At 37.1% G+C, this 16,350-nt stretch overlaps 1 long non-coding RNA gene across 1 annotated transcript in view; it reads right to left on the bottom strand.

Annotated features, from left to right (window-relative positions):
• Nucleotides 1-9,043: 9,043 nt before the first annotated feature.
• The window catches only part of LOC138161154 (uncharacterized), a 43,371-nt gene continuing 36,064 nt past the window's right edge, over nt 9,044-16,350 (bottom strand). The window contains exons 2-3 of the long non-coding RNA XR_011168293.1: nt 13,699-13,800; nt 9,044-9,483 (exon numbers count right to left, since the gene is read on the bottom strand). This is a non-coding gene — a long non-coding RNA (uncharacterized lncRNA). The remainder of the gene's footprint in view (nt 9,484-13,698; nt 13,801-16,350) is intronic.

The raw sequence follows: 16,350 nt of genomic DNA, 5'->3' as shown, positions 1-16,350 counted from the left end.
AATCACATATGAACAACTATGTACAAACAAGATACAGAAAGACTAATTTTATTTCATCTTAAAGGGAAGCTTCAGGATTAAGAGGAATTGGGAAAACCTTCATGCAGAGATTAGAATTTAAGAAATCAGGGAATCCAGGAGATAGAGATGAGTAGGGAGAAAATGATAGTCATTGGGCAAAGTCAGGGACAATGCACAAGTTTGGGAGATGGAATAGTCTGGGTGAGCCATTGTCACTGGATTGTGGAGTGGATTAAAGTATAATAAGATGAGAAATGTAGGAATGGAGCAGAATATGGAGGGCCTTAAAAGTCAGAGGATGGTTATTTGATCCTAGGGGAAATATGGAGTCGCTAAAATTTGCTGAATTAGGGATAACACAATCAGATGACTTGGTCAGCAATGTTTTTTAGGAAAATTAATTTGACACACAAATGGAAGATGCACTAAAGTAGGGAGAGACTTGAGAATAGTGACAGGCCAGAAGGATATTGCAATAATTTAGGTTTGAGGTGATATGGGCCTACACAAGTGTAGTGGCAGTTTCAGACAAAAGAAAGGGACATATACAAAGGGAAAAATCATGGAACTTCAAGGCAGTTTGGTTATGAGAGGTGAGAGAGAGTGGAGTTGAGGATGACACCTGGTATATCTGGATGACAGATAATGGGGGAATAAGAAGTTATAAAGGGATCTGTAAATGTATTAGCCATAGAGAGAGAAATCCTAAGGAGACCGAGATAAAGAGTGATAGACATGGCTTGTAGTTCCTTATATAATGTTGATGTGATGTGTTCCCACAGGCTGGGCTCTTAAGGTGCAAAGGCACTGACTATGTCACAGTATTAGTCAGTTTCAACCTAAAGCTAGGCTAGGTTAAATGACTTATCCAAGGTCATATAGGTAATGGACACCTTTTCCTTCTTCCAGGTTGTTCTTCATATTTGCATTCCTAATCCATTGTTCTGTTTTTATTTCTTTGGTGAGGATTGCACTGTGGATTAAAGTTTTTCTACTTTGTTGTTTCTGTTATGCAGGTCATAAACTTTTGCCTCATAATTCCTATGTCTAGTTTAAAACATTAGAGAACATGTTTCTGTGGTTCCACATTCTCTCAAGAATTCATAGGGTCATTTGTCTCATCAGATATCTGTTTGTTTTCCTTTATCTTGTGAGAGGTGTTCTTAGATGTCTGGACTCATTAAGCTTATCTGGAGGCCACATTTTCTCCTGTCAGATATACACATACATACACACACAAGCACACATGCGTGCACACATGTATATGCATGTATATATGCACATATATGTGTACATGTGTTATGGGTATATAAACACACATACACCTATGCATGTGTGTACATATAGACATACATCAATATCTATATCTATCTATCTATCATTTGCCATTGATTTGTCTACTCATGCTCAAGGTTTTTAATTGACTGTTCTTCCTCCTGAGATCTTTGGTAATTCTGGTCTTTTTTCCATATATCCCTTTTTCTCATTTTCTGACTACTCCTGTGGTGTCTTTTCCCATAAGGGTTGAGCTTCAAAGCTATTTCACCTCCTGCCATGCTGGGCAATTCACATTTCACTGGCCTCACTCTGCTTTAAGTGACTTCTGGCATTACAGAACTTGCCCCAGTGCCATAGTAGACCCTTTTCCCTTGGGCTTAGTGGAGTGCCAGCCTAGCTCTCTCTGTTCCTCAGCAATCTGGCTAAGTACCAGCACAACACAGCACCACCACATTGCAATCCCATCCAGAACAAGCCTCTACCTATCAGCTGTCCTGGCACAGGGAGGATGGAGTGGGAGGAAGGAGGGAAGAGATTAGTTTTGCTGGAAATGTGTGGGTCAGCGTATGTAGCCCTTCTATAGCATGGTGACTGGTGATAGAGAGGGTGTTGAGTGGTTTAGGGATTAGTCTTCTCAATTTTCAGTTCATCAGTTTTTCATGTTGTTAGGTTACTTGGCATCTTAGATTGTGTACACAATTGATATCGTGCATGTGTGTACACGCGCACATGTGTATATATGTGTGTGCGTGTGATTCCTATTTTGGAGAAGTTTGAGAGGTTGTCAAGATCAGAGACAGTGTCTAGTATTCTATCTTGTTGATCACATGACCCAGAAGTCTCTGCATTTGGACTTGGCTGATGAACCAGTCAGTTTTGATTAACTCCTTTTTTTTTTTTCCTCTTTCTTTATATTTTTTTGTTTCAATAAATGCCTGAGTTGAGAAGAGTTCATATGAAAACAAATGGTATCAATTTAAAAATAAAATGATACAAAATAACACCACCATCTCCAAAGATCATTTCCTTCACCAAAAGGAAATAAGTTCTCCACAATTAGAGAGAAAAATCAGTAATAAGAGAAGAAAACAAGCTACATATTCCAAAATATTTATTTCTCATCTCCATAGTCCTCTAACAATAAGACTAAAAATAAATTACATTAATTTTTTTACAAAGTTTACAAAGTGAATAAAAATTCATTTTTTCACTGTTCAGGAAGAATTCATATGGTGAGAGGATGGAAAAAGCAAAGGCTTAGAACTCAGAAAACTTTTCTTTGAACCCTAGCTCTCCTACTCACTACCAGGGTGATCTTCGAAAAATCACTTAATCTCATGGAAAATTTCATAGGAAAAAAAATAGTAGAGTTGAATTAAATGATCTCTAAGACCTCTTTTCATTCTTTATATGAGAGAGTAAATAATACAACAGGACCTGAACTCATGTCTTCCAACTATAAATCCATGGTCTCTCTGCTACTTCAGAGTCTCTTAAGGAATAACGTATAGGCACAAAAGAGTAATGGATGGATCCATTATTGGCATATGCCCCCAAATGGTCAATGATAGAGAGCCCAAATATAGAATGAGAAAATTTGCATTGCAACATTATTTGTAGTAGAAAATCAAACCAAAACTGGAAAGAAAATGAATTCCTACTTAGTGGAGAAATGGCTGTACATATTATGGTATATGATATGACTATAATGGACTATTGCTGTTAACATAAGAAATAAGGAATATGAGGAATTCAGAGAAACATGGAAAGGTTTGTAGTAAGTGATGCAAAGTGAAGAAATCAGAACCAAGAGAAATGCATATTGACAACCACCTAGAGGACAAAAGTGATGATAATGATATAGAGGGTGTTAAGATTTACAAAATGCTTTTCAGGCATTGCATTTTGTCTTCACAATAACCTTAGTATTCTGGAATTATTACCTCCATTTTATGGGAACTGAGGTAGAGAGGTTAAGTGATTTGTCCAAGGTCACAAAGCTGGTAAGTGTCTGAAGCTAAATTTAAATACAGATCTTCCTGACTCCAGGTCAAGTGCTCCATTATCTCCATCATCAAGCTAGTAATTGAACTCTCATGAATTGTAATGAACAACTTGAGTCTCAGTGAATTGTTCATGGAACACTCCTCCTTCCACTTAATAGTGTAGTACACTATTATGGATGTGGAGTATAGTATGTGCTGTCAAAAAAAATTATCATGCTTCAGGTATAGATTCTTAAAAAGGGGTTGAGAATCTGACCAGGGTTTGGTGAATTTTTAAAAGTATATTTTGGCAACTGTATTTCAATATAATTGCTTGCTTTTGTAATTCTATATATCTTATTTTATTCATTAAAAATATTCTATGGGAGGCAGAGTCAAGATGGAGGAGTAGAAGCAGGTCCTCTGCACAGCTCCCTGCTTCCACCTTCCCCAATCCATGTAAAAAGAGGACTCTGAACAAACTTTGGAGCTACAAAACCCAGAACATGACCCAGAGAAGCTAACCTCCTGCTGAGGACAGCCCGGCAGGCCGGCAGCAAGCGGCTAACGTAGGGCTCTAGGAGTGAAGCCCAGGCCCACATGAGCCAGAGGTTTTAGCCCTAGGGTGGGCCTGACTAGCCACAGGCCAGAGGGACTCCAGATCAGCAGCAGCTGTGGTCGTTTCCAGATTTATCAACACATAGATGTGAAGGACAAAGTGAGAGGTCAGTGCAGTATAGACTTTGGGACCCAGTAGTTGGGAGTGCCTCAGCTTTTGCCCCCAGGGCGAGAAGCCGCTAAGGGCTGTGGTGCAGCCACCACTGCCATGTGGCAGCTTCAGTTCCTGGCCTGCAGAGTGTAGGGGGATCAAGAGACCAATCAGAGGGGTAATCACTTTTGCTTTAACCTGCTTGGATCTGGAATGTGGCCTAGGGTGGAGGTCCTAGGTGTGTGTCCAGCTTGTCAGAGCATGTAGAGGCTTCAGTAAGGGCTCCCAACTAATACCTCCGGCAGCTGAGAAAACCCCAGTGTTTGGGACAGAAGCTCCTCTGTCTGGTGGCAGAGTCCTACTGTGGCAAACAGCCCAAAAGTCAAGGAATTGAGTGGCAACATGCCCAGGCAAAGGAAACAAAGCAAACAGAAGAACCCAGCATTAGACTCCTATTTTGGGGACAAAAAGGATCAAAGCATGGAACAGGAGGACAGTGAAGTCAGAACTCCTGGACCAAAAACATCAAAGGAAAATACGAGCTGGTTACAGGCTATAGAGGACTTTAAGAAGCAAATAAGAGAAGTGGAGGAAAAATGGGAAGAGAAAAGAGAACAATGCAAGAAAATAATGAAATGAGAGTCACCAGCCTGACTGAAGAAAATAACAACTTAAAAAACAGACTAACTCATTTGGCAAAAGATACTCAAAAAGGAAATGAGGAGAAGAATGCCTTAAAAAGCCAAATTTACCAGATGGAAAAAGAATCTGAAAAGCTCACTGAGGAGAATCATTGCTTCAGAATGAGATTGGAGCAAATGGAAGCTAACAACATTATGAGAAATCAAAATTCTGCTAAACAGAGCCAAACAAAAGAAAGAGTAGAAGGCAATGTGAAATATTTCATTGGAAAAACCACTGACCTGGAAAATAGATCCAGGAGAGATAATTTTAAAATTATTGGACTACCTGAAAGCCATGATCAAAGAAAGAACCTAGAAATCATCCTCCAAGAAATTCTCAAGGAAAACTGCCCTGATGTTTTAGAACCAGAGGGCAAAAGAGAGGTTGAAACAATCCACTGATCACCTCCTGAAAAAGATCCCAAAAAGTAAACTCCTAGGAATACTACAGCCAGGTTCTGAAATTCCCAGATCAAGGAGAGAATATTACAAGCAGCCAGGAAGAAACAATTTCAATATTGTAGAAACACAATCAGGATTACCCAGGATCTGGTAGCTTCTACACTGAGGGATTGAAGGGTTTTGGAATATGATATTCTGGAGGTCAAAGGAGCTGGGATTAAAACCAAGAATCACCTACCCAGCAAAACTGAGTATCATGTTTCAGGGGAAAATATGGTCATTCAGTGGAATAGAGGACTTTCAAGCATTCTTGCTGAAAAAAACAGAGTTGAATAGAAAATTTGACTTCCAGATACAAGAAGCAAGAGAAACATGAGAAGATAAACAGGGAAAAGAAACCATAAGGAACTTATCAAAGTTGAAGTATTAACATTCCTACATGGAAAAATGATAATTGTAACTTATGAAACTTTTCTCAGTATGAAAATAGTTAAAGGGAATATATATATATATATATATATATGTGTGTGTGTGTGTGTGTGTGTGTGTGTGTGTATGTCTATATCGGAGGGTATATGGGCATATGAATACATATGTGAATGTGTCTATATATATTTACAGGTAGACATAGAGGGCACAGGACCAATTTAATAGGAAGAGATGATACTTAAAAGGTGAAATTAAGAGGTGAGAGAGGAATATCATGAGAGGAGATGGGGAGAGACAGAATGGGGTAAACTATCTCATATAGAAGAAGCAAGGGAAAATGGTTACAAAGGAGGGGAAGGATAGGAAGGCAAAAGGGAATGGGTCAACCTTATTCTCATTGCATTTGGATTGGGGAGGGAATGAAATACACACCTAATAGGGTATCTCACCCTACAGTAGAGTAGGGGGGAAGGGGATCAGAGGGGGATCACGGAAGGGAGGGCAGGCTGGGGGCGAGGGAAGTTGGAAGCACCCACTTTTGAAAAGGGATGGAATCAAATTAGAGAATAGAACTAGTGGGAGGTGGGATAGGAGGGAGGGAAATATAGTCAGTCTTTTACAATATATCTACTATGTTAATGTTTTGTATAAGCTACTCATGTACAACCTATACTGACCTGCTTTTTTTTCCAGTAAGGGTGAGTGTCAAGGGAGGAAGGGAATCTGGAATTCAAAGTTTTAAAATCAAATGTTTAAATATATATATATATATATATATATATATATATATACTATTAATAATACTATTTTACATGTAATTGGGAAATAAGATATACAGGCACTGGGGCATAGAGATCCACCATGCCCTACTGGAAAAGTCAGATGGGGTGTGAGAGAAGATATGGGAGAGAGTAGATTAGAAGAGGGGATATACTGTGGGACTGCTATTTTGGGGTGGTGGGTAGGGGAAAAATGGGTAGAAAATGTGTAACTCAAAATATGGCAGAAATGAATGATGTAAATCAGAAGTTAATAAAGCATTTGAAAAATGAAAAAAAGAAAAACACAGACATAATTCTGTATGAAAAGGTTTAGAAAGGTTGCATCTGTGGAGGGAGATTTCATAATAATAAAAATCTTGGTTCTGTAAAAGTAAAAAAAAATAACTACAATAATGTAAATAAACAGAACACTAAAAGCAAGTTTAATTCCCTCTTCTAGGTAAAGAATTGTGTGTGTGTGGTGGGGGCGGGGGATTTGACAGGCACTAAAGTGCAGAATGTTGTATGTTGTGTGCACTACACTAGTTGGTTTTTAATTTAATATAAGAGAGTGCTTAATAAGAAGGAATAGTAAATCCTTTAATGATTATAATGTAAAAACAAAAAAATCAATTAAAATACATATTTTTTAAAAAAAAAATATTCTATGAAGGGGTACATAGACTTCACTAAACTATGCAGGTTATAAAACAAAGGGAGAAGAAAATAAGCATTTATACAGCACCTAATATGTGCCAGAAACTGTGTTAAGTGCTTTTTCTAATCTTACTAGTATTCTGTAACATGGGTGCTATTATTATACTCACTATACAGTTAAGGAAAGTAAGGCAAAAAGAGGGTAAGTGACTTGCCCAGAGGCATACAGCTAATAAGTATCTGAGGCTAGATTTGAACTCAGATTTTCCTGACATCAGACCGCTGCTATAGCAACTGTGTCACCAGTTGATTTCATAAGATAATTTTCATATAATAATTTTGTTGTATAGTTTAAAGGAATATCAAGTTGTGCATAGTAGATTTACAATTTCATTTGCAATCATCTTTTCAATTACATTATGTTGTGGAAATGCTTGTTTTGTTACATAAATTAATAATAAAATTATAAAAATTCTTACATTCATCTAAAAAATAATTTCACAAGTTTCATTGTATACAATAGTTATTGAATTAAATTCTTGCATAAAAAAATAAGTAAAAGTCATGAACCCCTGGGTTAGATTTTTTCATTTATTACAAGGGAGGATTTGATGTAGTTGGATGTGGAGTTAAGAAGAAATGAACAGTATTTTTATACCAGTATAGCACTCTTTACAAGCACAAGAGACCATCTCAGAACCCACCCATCCCCACTCCAGTCTGTTAGTTAAGGAGCAAAGGTTGTACTATTCAGACAACTCCATTAGAGAAAATGGCCACCTTGGTGGAAAAAAGTCTCAAGTTTTAGAAGAAACTGTGTGTTTCAAACAGCATCAGTAATGAAGGCACTAGACTAGAGATGCCGGAAGCCAGAAGAGAAAAGCAATTGAGGCCAAATAGAAATGGTGACAAGGTGGAATGGCCTTGATATCAAACTCTCACTCCAAGAAAAGCTACTCCCAGGCTTGCTATAAGAGCTGATGGAGAAGGAAAAACAAATTCAGTCTGATGAGGTTAATGTAGAACTGCAGGCAGTTCTGAAGACAGAAGCTTCTGGGAAGTAGCTGATTTAAGAGCCCGAATTTCTTTAATCCACTTTTCATCAATGTGCATTTGTTCTGGATGGCTAAGAGCATGTTCAAACCCCCCCAAACTATAATTTATACAAATAAAAACCTCTCCAAAGGACTAGTGTTTTCATGAAAGTTTGGGACTCCAAAATAGTCTTTTCCTCTTCTTCTCCCCTTCCTTTTTTCTTTTTCATAAAGACTATACAGGCAAGAAGCCCAGTTGGCAACGTCTTATTTTAAGCTCAATATATCAGTAATTCCAGGAATTAATAATGTATTGATATCACGTGCTAGTAGTAGCATAAAATTATTTATAAATGTTTAATAAATATTCTGTAATGCTTTGGGAACACATGTTATAAATGATAAATAAATAACACGTTCCTTATGAAATATTTATCTGCATTGTGGTTATTGTTATGCTATAACTATTCGAGAAGCCATTACTAACGAAGTGAATGGAGTTATCAGAGTTATAGATATGTTTAGTAAGCTATTTATAATAAACTGTGTAACACTTAAAATAAAGGAATGGGAAGCAGTTGTTGACAAATTATAACTGTCTAACACACCATTCACACTAAGCTGTGGTCAGATCTAAATGATGTACAACCATTTAATAAACTTTCCTATTGAGTTGTATGACCTGGTTGGCACTAACCCATTGTAAATTATTGGTAAGCTACTTGTATATTAATCAGTACTAGAAGTAACATTGCCAGAACATTAACTCTCCACAATGGTCAGAGGAAAATCTTGGGAAATGTTTGTGTTGGTTTTAGTGAGCTAGTTGGTTCATGTGGTCTAATCGTCATATTCAGAGGGACTTTTGCACATAGACAACTTAGGAGGTCTCCTGTGCATGGTAATAAGAAGGTCACCACACAAAACCCCTAGCCCTATACACAATCCCCAGAAAAAATAAAATCTTACTTGTCAGTGTCTGAAATTAGAGGCATTAGAGTAATTTCTTTGGGTTAGGATGTTGTATCCATAAGAATCCTATAGAAATATATATTACTTGAAAAGGGTCACACATAAATACTTGGGCAATCTAACTCATTTGCAAATGATAATTTATCAGATTAGTGAGTTATTGTTTGGCAACAACAAAGGAAAATATTCTTTCTGTAAAATAGTAGCATGAATTACATTAGGCAAGGATTATTGTAAGCCTTCAAGAGAGGAGAGACCAAGCACTCTTGGCATATTCTGCCCAGTCGCCTGGGTAAAAATCTGCCCGATTGGGTCTACACATGACCTGGAAATGTGTAGCTCTGCTCTTGCTTCTGTCCCAGTTGTTTTTGTTCACCCTTTTATACCTTAAATGAAGATGTTTTAGGGACGGAATGGACTGGCTGGTAAATTTGTGAGCTTCAACAGTTCAGAAGAGTTTCCAGAGGTCTGGGAACTGGAGTCCATGCCAAAATCTATACCCAGCAATCTACGCTCAGGAGTACATTTATGCCACCATCAAGATTCTGGGTCCTACAAGCAAGGAAGAAATTCTATCAGTTAAGTTGCATTTCGAAATGAATTTGCAATACTTTCTTTAAACATGTTCCCACTCTCCCTAAGGTGCTAAAGTGGCAAAAGGGAAAATGTGCCCTTAGTTGGAGACAGAAATATTGGTACTTCTGTTCTTACCGTATCTCCTCAGTAAATACATATTTGTAAAGCTAATTAGCATTAGCTTGTTTAATGATACTGGGGCCTTAATCACTAGTGATTGTTATTGGGGAGAATAATCTAAAATGGGGGTTTCCAGACTATAGCATTGGAGAAGACACCCAAAATATCTCCTGGGCACTTATAGGAGCAAGAGGAGAACACAGAGCTGGCTACCTTTGACTCAGATAATTACTAAGAAGGAACCGGGACAAGGAAGCTCAGAGTTGAAAAAGGCTACTATAGAGCTGATGGGGTAAGGTAAAGAAAATCCAGGGCATCAGGCACTCTCAGAGGATAACGGGTCTGAAGTAGGCCACAGGGTCATGGGTTTGGGTTTGGAAGGGACCTTCTAACCCAATACTGCCATCGTACAAAAGAGGAAACTGAGACGTTTAGTGGCTTGCTCAAAGTCACCCAGGTAAAAATCAGCAGTTCTGGGATTCAAGCCCAGCTTACGCTGACTTCAAATCTAGCACTGCATCATGCTGGGGCCCAGTGGAGGGCACTGAGCAGCAAGGAAGCAAAATATAAAGAGGTGTATAGGAACAAACTTTATTATCTTTACAAGTCAGCCAGGTTTGGGAAGGCTTCTCTACAAGCAGTGATTTAGCTGATCAGCATAGTCAGGTCAACCAGCATCGATAAAGTACTTATGATGTGCTAGGTATTGTTCTAAGTGCTGAGGTTAGGGGAAAAAAAAGCAAAATTAATCCCTGCCTTCAAGGAGCTTACATTTTAAAGGGAGAGTCAATATGCAGATAATTGTTGTTTGTTCTTCCTTTCAGAGGATCAATGACATCATAGGGTGATGTCATGACTACCAGCATGAATTAGATTTAAGTGAGGCAGATTTGCAGTTATTAGCCTTACTTTCATCCAGAGTTATCTAATTCCAGAAGCAAGTCAAAAGTCAGGACAACTAACAATGGCCCAGGATGCAGTGGATGGCCTGAGAGTTCCACAATACCTGCTTCAGTCACCTTCATGATGCTTGGAATAAATTGTTCCAATCCACCCATTCCGGGAGGGGGGGGGGAAGCCTTCACATGTAGACATCAACCCTTATCTCACTGAAGGGTTTCAGGTCTTTAGGTTACCTTTAACCTTTTTAATCCTGCCTGCCAAGATGATTTTACCAGGGTGTGGCTACTGCACATGCTTCTTGGAGCCATAGATGAGAGTTGGGTGAAGGTGGACACCAAAGGTGGATAATCAGCCCTGAAGAGGGCTTAGCAAGCTCTCACACTAGAGGTGCTAGTCTTTCCTAAAAAGTCCATATACCCTAAATACAAACAATTATGTGTGTGAGATATATACAGGCTAAATTTGAAGTAATATCAGACAGAAAACAAACACTAGCACTGAGGGAAATGGTAAAAGGCTTCATATACAAGATGAAATTTTAGCTGAGACTTGAAAGAAGGCAGGAAAGCCAGGAGAGAGAGATATGGAAGGGAGACTTCCAGGCATAGGTGACAGTCAGTGAAAATGCATGGTCAGGAGAGGGAGTATCATATATGAGGAACAGTAAGGAGTCCAGTGTTACTGGAATGTAGGATACATGGAAGGAAAATACAGTATAAGAAGACTTGAAAGATAGGAAGGGCCAGGTTATGAAGGGCTTTAAAATCCTAACAGAGGATTTATCCTTGATCCTGAAGGTATTAGGAAGCCACTAGAGCTTATTGAGTATAGAAGGGACATGGTGAACCTGTACCTCAGTAATATCACTTTGATAGCTAAGTGGAGAATGGATTGGAGTAGAGTGAGACTTGAGACAGAGACCAATCAGCAAGCTATTGCAATAGCCCAGGTATGAAGAAACAAGGGCTTGAACCAGATTGCTGGTAGTGTGTGGGGGGGGAGAGGGGCAGAAGGGTGCAAATGTGAGAAATATTGTGAAGGTTGAATCCACAAGACTTGTAAACAGATTGGGTGTAGGAGGTAAAAGTGAGTAGGCAAGGAAAACATTGAGGTTATGAACCTTAGTAAATAAGAATATAGTGCTGCTCTTGACAACAATAGGGGAATGTGGAAGAGGAAAAGGAATTTTTGGAGGTGGGAAGGAAAATAATGAAATCCTTTTAGATATGTTGAGTATAAGATGTCCTCAGGAATCCAGTTCTGAATGTCCAGTAGTCAGTTTGAGATACAAGGGTAAACATCAGAAGAGACATTAGAGCTGGATTAACAGATCTGAGGATTATCAGAATAGAGATGATAATTGAATCCATGGAAGCTGATGACATCACCAAGCAAAAAGTATAGAGGGAGAAAAGAAGGGGGAATGGGTAGGTGCTACTGCTCCAATGCTGTATAATTAAAGCAGTTTCTTTCTCTAGTCAAACAAGTTGGTTACTAGTTCTACCCACTGTCTGTTTTACACTCCCATTCCTATTTTCCCCTTCTTTTTTAGCACTGGTTAAAAATAGTATTACTTATTTTGTTTGTTATATCAAAGTATAGCCTGCAATCTAGGCTTTTACTCATTCCATATGGTGATGTGGTTGTAAACCTGCATTCCTAAGTCTTATAACAGTAGAACACACCCTCTAACCATTTCTATGAATCTGGAAAAGGCATGGGTCTCATGATAGAATACTTCTTTTGGGTGGGGGGCATGCCTAGCAGAGATCAGGAAGGTTGATCATCAGACACTTTCCTACCAAATGGTGATTCTCTGGGGTTACATTTGGGGATACTCATTAAACCACCTACCAAGGCACGGAAAGGTTTTGATCTAATAAAGTGAACTGAGTGGCCTTCTCATTGCTAGGCCCATAGTCAGTAACTTATTACTATTATTAAATTGAGATCTACATGGGTAGAAGGATCACCTACAGCAGAGGTGTCAAACATGTGACTCATGGGTCATGATTACAACACTCCCAAATGATGCCCAAACTGGATTAAAATGTAATTGGAAAATATTTAACAAAATACATAAAAATATAATAAAATATAGATAACATTACATTTTAAAATTAAGTCAATATGCAACCATAGGGATCCATATGTACAGTTTAGTGGCCCCCATTTCTATTTGAGTTTGACACCACTGACCTATAGTAATGTTATTATTGCTGTAAAGTAATAAAACTATGAAATGCATATGTTATATAGCTAGGCTCTCCAGATAATTAGAGAAACCAAAATTAAGGGTCTGAAGAAAAATCATAATAACATCCTTATGAGGACAATTCAGGAAACATAAACATTGATTTCTTCTTTCTCCACATATTCAAAGGTTTTCAAATAGTAATGCATGGTCCCAAACCCCAATAGGGAAAAGTATAACATCATAATAATATATTAAGAAAAATGAGCATACAAGGATTCTTCTTCTTGCTACCCCGCCCAAACTATCCCATCTCAAAGATCTGCAGGAAATCAAATTGGCACAAAAATATTTTATCTGGAATTTTACTGTGCAATCTCTATAACCCTCCCCCCTTATGAAGACATATCACCTCCATCTACGTGAGACTAAAATTTGGACACATAACCAGCACTTGTATTTTGAGAGAGAAGGTAGCAGCATAAAATAAGGAAATTTTCTAGAATCTCCACTCTCTTCCCAGGCAATCTGTGTTGCACGTGTTTGCCATATTTTTATCATCTTTCCAATTCATTTACCCAAGAATTTTACATGACTCATGTTGCTTACTGCATCAAGGATAAATTCTTTCTGACTAACCTTCCAGGTTCTTCATAGTTTGGCCCTACCCTAGGTATACAACTTTAGCCTCTGACTATTTCTTAATATGTACCAGTTTTACTATCTCATAAGCATGTCATATTTCTCCTCATTTTCTAAGTCTTTTTTGTTTGTTTGTTTTGTTCTTTTTTTTGCTTTTTGGAGGGCAATTGGGGTTAAGTGACTTGCCCAAGGTCACATAGCTAGTTTTTGTGTTAAGTGTCTGAAGCCGGATTGAACTCAGGTCCTCCTGACTCCAGGGCTGATGTTCTATTCACTGCACCACCTAGCCACCCCTCTCATTTTCTAGTCTTTATTCTTGTGGTTTACCTTACCTGGAAAAATATTTCCCCCTCACATATCCAAATCTTCTCAATCCTTTGAAAGCCATTTCCTTGCGTCTTCCAAGCCACTTTGTTCTCTCTTTTCTCTGAAATCTTAAAGTATTGATAACCTGTATTATAAAAATGATCATTTAATGAGACGCTATTTTACATTGTCTTCAGATTATTTCATATCAGGTTTGTCTCTCCATCTTGACTGTAAACTACTTTCAAGAGCTATCTTATATTTCTTTATGTTCACTGAAAAGCCTGACATAATTCTGGAAACATTATACTTTAATAACACAAAGGCATATTGAAGAAGGTATTTTGAGCCCAGAGAAAAGTAAAGTCAGAAAAATAGATTTTGTTATTGTTGTTTTTAGAGCTGGATAGTACCTCAGAGACCATCTAGTACAACTCTTTCATTTTGCAGATGACAAAACTGAACTCAAGATGTTATGAATTGTTTAGAGGTTATAACTTGCTTAAAGTCACATAAAAATGACTTGCCCCAAATTAGAAAGCGTTATTATACTAAGAAGAGTGTCAATCCTATTTCCCAACAACAATATTATAAAATTCCTCTCTATATCTTATAAAACTGCTGCATGTTATTAACTGCATAATGTAAAATGCCCCGAGTTTGTTAATGTTGGTAATCTCCTGGTTAAATTTGATGTTAGCATCAAGTGAAAAAGTCACATTTGTTCCAAATGCTAAACCAAATTACTAAATTAACCAGGAAGTCATGTGGAACTTAGAATCTCTTTGTAATTCTTTGCTTCACCATAAGACTGCGTATCCCTCTAGTATTCTGTACATCAGAAAGTTAAATGAGTGATAAAAGGGAAGGATGAAATGGTGGAAGGTGAAGAGTAGAAGGCTTTGTTGCAGATATTATTCGATGTAATTCTAAAAATTTTTACTGTCAGGAAAAAAGGAATTAAGAGAATAAAGAGACAAAAGAAGGCAAAATTATCTCTATTTGTAGATGATATGATGGTTTATTTATATAATCCCAGAGATTTAATAAAAATATTAATTGAAAGAATTAATAACTTCAGTAAAGTAGCAGGATATGAAATAAACCCACAAAATTATAAGTCTTTATGTGTATCACTAACAACACTCAGCAGGAAGAAATTGAAAAAGAAATTCTATACAAAATAACAAAAAAATGTATGAAATTTCTGGGAGTTATCCTTTCAAGATATATTCATTCCTCACATGAATACAGCTATAGAACATTTCTTATACAAGAAGACAAATAATTGGAGACACACTTGCTGTTCATGAGTAGGTCAAACCAATATATAAAATTTAAAGGCAATACTTAAATTTACTTACAGATTTAGTGTGATAGTAACCAATCTATCATGGAGTTCCTTTACAGAATGAGACAAAATGCTAACAAAGTTCATTTTGGAGATCAAAAGGTCAAGAAATCTTTGGGAAATGATGAAATACAAGTAGAAATTAAGGGAATCGAGAATTACCAAATCTCAAACAAAATTGTGAAACATTAGTCATTAAAACTCTCTGATACTGTTTAATTTTTTAAGTTGATTTATGAAAGATTATGTAAACAAGACCCAGAAGCAATCAAACAAAAGAGACTAAGTTTTATCGAAACAGAACCCAAACTACTGGGTAATGACTACCTATTCAGCAAAGACAACTGAGACAACTGAAAAGAAGTTTGGCAGAAATTATGTTTATGCCAGCATATCTTATGCCATACAGCACACTAAGTTCCAAATGTAGATATAATCTAAATAAATATAAATGTTCACAATGTTGTAAACAAAAATAGGGGAGAATTCAAAGAGGTACCATACACAACTATGGCTAGGAGAGAGATTCTTAGTCAAACAAGAGATAAGGGTTATTACAACAATAAAATAAAAAGCTATATAAACTATGATTAAAAAGCTTTTGTGAAAACAAAGTTATTGAAGCTATAATGAAAAGAAAATCTTGAAACTAAAGAGAATGGAATAGAATTGGAAATTATTTCCAACAAAGATCTTATTTCCAAGATATATATCGTATTGATTTTATAGAAATGTGTGTATACACACTCATATGCATATATGTGTCTGTCTATCTATCTAGCTAGCTAGCTATTGTTGACATATAGAAAAGGTTAAAGGAGACAAGCCAATAGAAATACAGTTACAGAGTTTATTCTCCAAAGCTAGCAGTAAGTTGCACAAGGAGCCAAGAGCTAAGTTCTGACTGATGAACAGATGAATCAAGAGTTTTTATACTTTTTAGAACCATACCAATTCAGGATGACCATGTCACAGAACTTTATGACTTCCATTTGTTACCATCTATATGTAAAAAAGAGTTCCTTGGTTGTAAATGCAAATTGACAACAGACAGAGCAGGGTCTGTTTACATTTTATGGTCTCATGATGTCTTTTTCTCTCATGTGGAGTAAGTCCCAAGATAGGGGGAATCTCACCTCTGGTCTTTGAAGTTGCTAACACAGGGAAAGGCATTTTTAGATCAATCAAAACAGTTTGATTAATTCAGACTTTGGCCAAAATATGATATTAAATTATCTCTATCTATCTATCTATCATCTATCTATCTATCTATCTATCTATCTATCTATCTATCTATCTATCTATCTATCTATCTATCTATCTATCT

The sequence above is a fragment of the Petaurus breviceps genome, unplaced genomic scaffold (assembly GCF_028583685.1).
Source record: "Petaurus breviceps papuanus isolate PSGF00001 unplaced genomic scaffold, PetGlider_PUasm1.0 118, whole genome shotgun sequence".
NCBI classification, from domain to species: Eukaryota; Metazoa; Chordata; class Mammalia; order Diprotodontia; family Petauridae; genus Petaurus; species Petaurus breviceps.
Note: the sequence above shows the minus strand (reverse complement) of the source record. Positions and strands in the feature narration are given on the sequence as shown.